Raw genomic sequence first — 6,248 nt, 5'->3', positions numbered from 1 at the left:
TCACAGAGGGTAGGTGCTCTCTTTGCGAGCCATTAGTTTCATCGAACCGCACATCTACAGTTTCAACAACCTTGTGAAGAACGTTGTTGAAGACTCTGTAGGTGTGCGTGTCCTTTTCGTGACCAAGCATAAAACCTTCATGTGCTTTCGGTGCAAATTTAGCATTGTGATGAGGATCTCTAATCCAACATTTAGCACCGAAGACTTTGAAATAACTCACATTGGGTTTCTTGTCAGTGAGGAGTTCATAGGCAGTCTTCTTGAAGAATTTGTGAAGATATACCCTGTTGATGATATGGCACGCAGTATAAATTGCCTCAATCCAGAAGTGACGAGGCGTCTTGTACTCATCAAGCATAGTGCGAGCCATCTCAACAAGAGTTCTATTCTTGCGCTCCACGACGCCATTCTGCTGAGGAGTGTAAGGAGCAGATAACTCATGAGTAATACCAAGTTCATCAAGATAGTCATCAAGACCAGAATTCTTGAACTCGGTTCCATTGTCACTTCTGATGTGCTTGCTCTTCACACCAAAGTTGGTTGAAGCCCTCGAGGAAAATCGTTTGAAGACTTCCTGCACTTCATGTTTGTAAGTAACAATGTGTACCCATGTGTATCGAGAGTAATCATCAACAATAACAAAGCCATAGAGAGATGCATCATTTGTGACAGCTGAGTAATGATTAGGACCAAAGAGGTCCATGTGAAGCAATTCGAATGGTCGAGTAGTGGTCATGATAGTCTTCGCTGGATGCTCAGCCTTGGTCATCTTTCCAGCTTCACAGGCTCCGCACAAGTGATCCTTGAGGAATTTGACATTTTCAATGCCAATGACATGCTTCTTCTTCGCAAGCGTGTGCAAATTCCTCATGCCTGCATGACCAAGTCGTCGATGCCATAGCCAGCCTTCTGAAGCTTTTGCAAGTAGGCACACGGCTGGTTGTGGTCCTGCAATATACAAGTCTCCTCTCCTAAAGCCTTCGAAGACTTTGGAATTGTCAGCTTCCATAACCACAACACAACGATACTTGCCAAAGACAACAACCATATCAAGCTCACAAAGCATTGAGACAGACATGAGGTTGTATCGTAAGGACTCGACAAGCATGACTTTGTCCATGTGTCGATCCTTTGTGATCGCAACCTTACCTAGACCCAATACCTGACTTTTGCCTTTCTCAGCGAAGATGATATGCTTCAGATGCGATGGTGATAAGGGAGCATCCATCAATAGATTCTTGTCACCGGTCATGTGATTTGTACATCCACTATCGAGGACCCACTCAATGGCTTTGGGTTGATCATCCTGCAGATGAATTAGTGCAGCTTACGAACTTCATATACTTCATCAGTGAAGAATATGACATCACAATTCATCAGACCAATTTCATCAAGAAATGCAACAGTTCAAACAGTATGAGGACGTGAGAAATGAAAGTTCATTTCTTCATGATTAGCCTGCGTCCTTTCAGGCACTTTTCAGGTCACCAGCAAATTCTTCAGACGTTTAAGTACGTCTGGAGACCTGACCCTGCATAAGAGATTAGTTCTTTTTCTTCACCACCCACATCTGAAAGGGTGGCAAAGAATTCATCACTCTGTGAGCTCCATATGAAAAAGGCGGCATAGAAGCCAATCCATTTCGTTTCACATAAGAGAAGTTAGGGTAAGCATATGAATAAGCAGAGAAATTCTTCGATGACTTATGAACATAATGATTAGAAGAATAATGCTCATATTCATAGCCCTTAGCTCTTCCCTGCGAAACAGAGTTGTTAGCACAATGATATTCATATGAGGACTTTGATCCTTTTGAGGAATTTGATCCACATGAGGAATTTGGTCCGTATGAGGACTTGGATCCATATGAAGAATTTGGTCCATATGAAGAATTTGATCTGGGGTTCCTATTCTTCACAGGTGGTTTCATGAGGACATTCACCTGAAGACTTTCAAGGCACCTTTTGGGAACCCAGATTTTCTTCATAGGGGAACCGTTCCTGCAGTTAGTGCCAACATATCTAGCAAATACTTCACCATTCTGTTTTTGAATAGTTTATAGTTGGAGTCAAATGACTCATTAGAAGAATGAGGAGATTCACATGTAAAGCCTGATAGATTAGATGGATCAACTGGAGGTCCCTTTGAAGCAACCCATGAGGTTTTGGGGTACTGCTCAGGCTTCCAATATGTACCATCAGCATTGAGTTTCCTCTCAAAGGCAATACCCTCTTTCCTAGGGTTCCTATTGAGGATCTACTTTTTAAGCACATCACAAAGAGTCTGATGCCCTTTGAGGCTTTTGTACATGCCTGTCATGTACAATTCCTTCAGCCCTGCATCGTCAGTGATACTAGCAATGTCCTCAGATGAGGAATTAGTGATAACAGAGACAGTTGAAGAATTTGTAGCATTAGAAGCATTTGAACATTCAGGTGAAGAATTAGCAGATTCATGTTCAATGCATTTCAAACATGGAGGAACAAATTCATCCTGAGCAGCGCTGATTTGTTGAGCAAGTAATGAATCGCGCTCCTTCTGAAGATCTTCATAACTCACTCTTAGCTTCTCAAGATCTTGCTTTCTTTGAAGAAATTCATAAGAAAGCTTCTCATGATCAGATAAGAGAGTGTTATGTTGATCTTGAAGGGTGTCATACTTAGTATGAAGTCTCTGAAGACTTTCAGCCAAAGCTTTTGACTGATCCATTTCTTCACCCAACATATCATCGCTCTTATTTAGCATGTATTGAACTTTTTCCAAAGCTCTTTGTTGTTTAGTGGCAAGGGAAGCAAGTTTGACATAGCTGGGTCCAAATTCATCACCAGATTCATCATCACTTGACTCGGATAGGTAGCATTTAGTTACCTCGGCACTTTTTGCCATAAGGCATGATGATTCTGGTTCGAATGTCATCACTTTGAGAGATTCCTTGAAGTCCTCAAACCAAGGATCATGACGGGTTCGATGACCTTCATAGACCTCAGAGAGACGGTCCCAGATAAGCTTCGCATGATTGAGATGCATGATGTTCCTGAACTAATTTTGAGACAAACAGGAGCAGATGACGTCCTTCGCCGTGAGGTTGAGAAGAGTGTACTTGCGAATGTCATCAGCTTCCGCCGTCTTGCACAGATCGGTAAGACCAATCTCAGTGACGGTCCACAGTTCGATGTTCATCGCCATGAGGCGCTTCTTCATCATGGCCTTCCACTTGGGATACTCGTGACCGTCAAATATGGGCATGTCACTTTCTTCATACCTGCGGTCGACATAACTAAAACTACAGGCGGTTAAACCAAAATCACACAGAACAAGGGATTACCTTGCTCTGATACCAATTGAAAGTGCGTTATATCGACTAGAGGGGGTGAATAGGCGATTTTTATGAATTCTTCACTTAGGAATTTGTGGGTGAGGAAATTCCTTAGCGAAGAACTACTTGCAGCGGAATAAGTACTCAAAAGTATACATAGCAGAACACAAGCATGGTCATCATGATGAAATGAAGACAAGGACAGAGTACAGAAAGCGTAAACACGGGATAACACAGGATGAAGACAAACAGACTTAAGAAATTGAACTGAGGAAATTGAGAAAGTCTTCAGTCAAAGTCTTCAAACACAGATATGAAAAAGTGCACAACACAGTTATGAGGAAATGAAAGAGTTGAGGAAATAGAACCAGTTGGCTTAGTGAAGACAATGATTTGGTAGACCAGTTCCAACTGTTGTCTCAGTTGTACGTCTGGTTAGGGCAGCTAGGTATTTAAACCTGAGGACACACAGTCTCGGACACCCAGTCCTGAACACGCAGTCCAGGACACTTAGTCCTCACCGTATTCCCCTTGAGCTAAGGTCACACATACCTCACCCAATCACTCGTGGTAAGTCTTCAGGTGACTTCTGAACCTTCACAAACTCGGCGATCCACAATTTCCTCTTGGATGCTCTAGACCATGACGCCTAACCGTCTGGAAGAAGCACAGTCTTCAAAGGTAACAAGCGTCGGATCCACGCAGGATCAATCTCTTCAGTGATGCTCAATCACTTGGGGTTTGTAGGTGTTTGGGTTTGGGTTTTCCTCACTTGATGATTTTCGCTCAAAGTCCTCGGAGGATGGGATGCTCTCAAATGACAAGTGTCAGTTTCTCTCGGAGCAGCCAACCAGCTAGTGGTTGTAGGGGGCGGCTATTTACAGCCTAGGGAGCAGCCCGGCATGATAAGACATAAATGCCCTTCAATGATATGACCGTTAGGTGAGTAGATATTTTGGGACAGCTGGTGTGTAGGCAATCCGCACTGGCGAATTCCTAACTCCTCAGTTAGAACAAATTCCTCAGAGACCAGAAGAGCTTCGTCTCTGTCACTGAAGAATATGACTGAACTGTATGTGATTTCCAATGGCTTCACTCGAAGGGATTGGTAGGTGTACGATTTTGAGTTGAGCATCACATGGAAATTTTTCCTTAGTATTTCCTCGACCCCCTTTAACAGTACGGTGTTTCCTATGACTCAAGGAAGATAAAATGAAACTACGAAAACAAAATTCTTCACGCTTCATGTTCCTCAAATGAATACCGAGTCTTCAAGGTCACACCAATTTGTTCACTTTCAAAGTCTTCAGAAAGTCTTCAGAAATCAAAAGTCTTCAGTCGAAGAACTTCATTTTTAGGGGTCGACTTTCTCTGTAAATATCAAACTCATCATAGACTTATAGACTTGTGTACACTCATAAACACATTAGTCCCTTAACCTATAAGTCTTCAATACACCAAAATCACTCAGGGGCACTAGATGCACTTACAACGTGCCAATTTCTGGCACCGTTGCCGGGGAGACATCTTCAACATCTACCAGATTCCTAATCACAAATCTCATCTCCCCACAATTTACATTATTTGCCATTTGCCTCTCGTTTTCCTCTCCCCCACTTCACAAAAATTTGCCGTTTTATCCGCCCTCTTTTTAGTTTGCCATTTTCTTGCCGGATCTATTTTTGAGTGCAATCTTGTTGCATAGTCACAACGACTCAAGAGAACAGCAAGTTGTGTGATTTCTCAAATACCAACAACAATGATTTTATTGGCACTTCGATTGCTCCTCCCGCCACTAGTGCGGAGTCTTGTGATATTAATACCGCTTCGCTGAATCTTGTTATGAAAGATCAATTTTCCGGTACTCCTAATGAGGATGCCGCGTCCCATCTTCACACATTCGTGGAATTGTGTGGTATGCGAAAGAAAAAAGATGTGGACAATGATGTTGTGAAGTTGAAATTATTTCCGTTTTCTTTGCAAGATCATGCAAAAATTTGGTTTTCTTCTTTGCCTCGCAATAGTATTGATTCTTAGAATAAGTGCAAAGATGCTTTCATTACTAAGTTCGCAAAAATTATTTCCCTTAGAACCCAGATCATGAATTTCAAGCAACTTGAACATGAACATGTTGCACAATCTTGGGAAACGATGAAAATGATGCTAAGGAATTGCCCAACTCATGGGTTAAATCTTTGGATGATCATACAATTTTTTTATGCGGGGTTGAATTTTGTTTCTCGCAATCTTTTAGATTCCACTGCGGGTGGTACTTTTATGGAGATTACTTTGGGTGAAGCCACCAAATTGCTTGATAATATTATGGCAAATTGTTCACAATGGCATACCAAAAGAGCTCCTACTAGTAAAAAGTTAATTCGGTTGAAGAAATTTCTTCTTTGAGTGAAAAAGTAGATGCTCTTATGAAATTGGTTGCTAGTAAAAGTGCTCATATTGATTTTAATGATGTGCCTTTGTCTACTTTGATTGAGCAAAATAGTGATGCCGTAGATGTGAATTTTATCTCGCGAAATAATTTCAATAACAATGCTTATAGATGTAATTTTAATCCTAGGCCTTTTCCTAGTAATTCCTCTAATACTTATGGTAATTCCTATGGAAATCCTTCTTATAATAATAATAGGAACACATCTAATCTTGAGAATAATATTAAAGAATTTATCAACACTCAAAAAGTTTTCAGTACTACAATGGAAGAAAAGTTGAATAAGACTGACGATTTGTTTAGAAGTGTTGATAGAATTTCTCATGATGTAGAAAATCTCAAGATGAAAATTTGTGTGCCTAAGGTTGAGGTATCAATTAAAGCTCTTTATGTTTCTATGGATGAAAGTAAGAAAAGAACCGCTATGCTTAGAGCTAAAAGAGAATTTTTAGAAAAAAGCATTTTCTAGTGATTTTTTTCATAAAA

Source organism: Aegilops tauschii, chromosome 6 (genome assembly GCF_002575655.3).
Source record: "Aegilops tauschii subsp. strangulata cultivar AL8/78 chromosome 6, Aet v6.0, whole genome shotgun sequence".
Classification (NCBI taxonomy): Eukaryota; Viridiplantae; Streptophyta; class Magnoliopsida; order Poales; family Poaceae; genus Aegilops; species Aegilops tauschii.
This window is presented reverse-complemented; position numbering follows the sequence as displayed.